We start from the raw sequence: 1,793 nt of genomic DNA on the forward strand, positions 1-1,793 counted from the left end.
TATTAATACCTAAATTGAGTAAAATAAAATTTGAATTTTGCCCAAGGACCCTTATGTTTAATAACTTAAAAAGTTGATCAGCTGGCCCCTCATTGGCTAATTCTTTGTCCAAATTGTCAAATAATTCAGGCACTTTATTAACAAGGATGGTTAATAGAAAAATTTGTACAGTTCACCCTGAATTGATATGATGGAAATTTATGAAAACAATAAACACCTTGAAACAGGATTGTATATCCATAGTTTGTAACTTGTATTAAAACCATTACTTCATCAATGTGCCAAAAGAAGCATGTGTTTATTATTACAAATATGAGAGGAAAAAAATCCCAGCATTTTAATATCATCATTTACTGAAAAGCCATTCAAACTAGGATGGATAATTGTTATGTGAAAAAATAATAACAGCTGGCTGCCAGTTACTCATACCTACAATCTTCATTTTCAATGTGTCTGAGATCTGAGGATCAGGGTTTGAAGCCAGACTGGGGACAAAAGTTCTTGGTCCTCTTATCTCCAACTAATTACTCAAAAAAAAAAAAAACAAAACAAAACAAAATACAAAACCTGGAAACGAAGCTGTAGTTTAACTGATAGCATGATAGCTTTGAACAAAAATGATTCAGGGCCAAAGCCAAGACCTTGAGTTCAAGACCCAGTACTGACAGGAAAAATTAAAGGAAAACAAACTGCAACAACAACAACAACAAAAAACTGATTTCTCTGAAAGAACTTCCAATTCTCTTAATGATTCTTTAGGAGAGCACATTGTGACATCCAGCAGATATTCAATAAATGAATTTTGCATTGATTCATAAAGATGTATTTTCCTTTAAGAAGGTGTGACAATTGTGCATGATTGTTTCCCCTGGTAAAATTTGTGTTCTTCATATTGAAGAACACATTTGTGAAAACATAGGAAACATGCTTGGTGACTTATGTTTCCTTAAATTATTTTTGTAAGCTAAACATTTTAATGGTATTTCTAGTCAGAGGAGTTAATATTGAGTGATTTTGGTTCTGATTTTAGCTTGCAAGCATATTAAAAGTCAGCAAACACATTCATTATTTCTGAAAATCTCTGGTTTTGAAAATGAGGGATATATAGAGAGAGGTAAATTAAACTAATATCTTTCTACTTTATCCAAAATATTTAGGATCCAGTGTTACAGTTATATGTTTCTACTCTCTTTCCTGATATTTTACAATGTATATTGAAACAAATTTAACGTCTCATTATGACTTTTAAAACTTATTTTAGAAAAACATGATTTTTTGAATTAGATATGGCAAAACTGGTTTACTTGGTGTATCGAAACTAATGCTTGGTAAGAAATGTACGCATTATCCTGCCCATGTAATTGTAACCCCTCTGTACAGTATCTTCACAAATAAAATAAAATAAAATAAATAAAAAAATAAAAAAAATTTTGTGAAGAATAATTGACGGTCTCCTATAAAATCATATTCATTGTCAAGCTCCCAGAAAAAAAGTGTAAGATCAGTCAAAGAATAATGGAAGCAAGTATCAACTATATTACACCTTTAATAAAGGAGGAAAGTAACTTTTCTAGTATTCTTAAAGACAACGGTGTTCAAATAGCATCTATAGCTTTAGTCATTCTGTATACAGATTCCCCAAACTCATTAGGCTATAGAATTTCACTCAGTTTAAAACATAGCATAAAAGTTTTTAAAAGAAAAGAGAAACATTCTTAAAAAATAAGATATGGCCCACTAACATCTGACATAGAAAACTTATCAGAGATTAAGCTGTATAACTGCCTATTCAG

The sequence above is a fragment of the Dipodomys merriami genome, unplaced genomic scaffold (assembly GCF_024711535.1).
Source record: "Dipodomys merriami isolate MVZ:Mamm:240054 unplaced genomic scaffold, mDipMer1.0.p SCAF_2108, whole genome shotgun sequence".
In the NCBI taxonomy this organism is placed as follows: Eukaryota; Metazoa; Chordata; class Mammalia; order Rodentia; family Heteromyidae; genus Dipodomys; species Dipodomys merriami.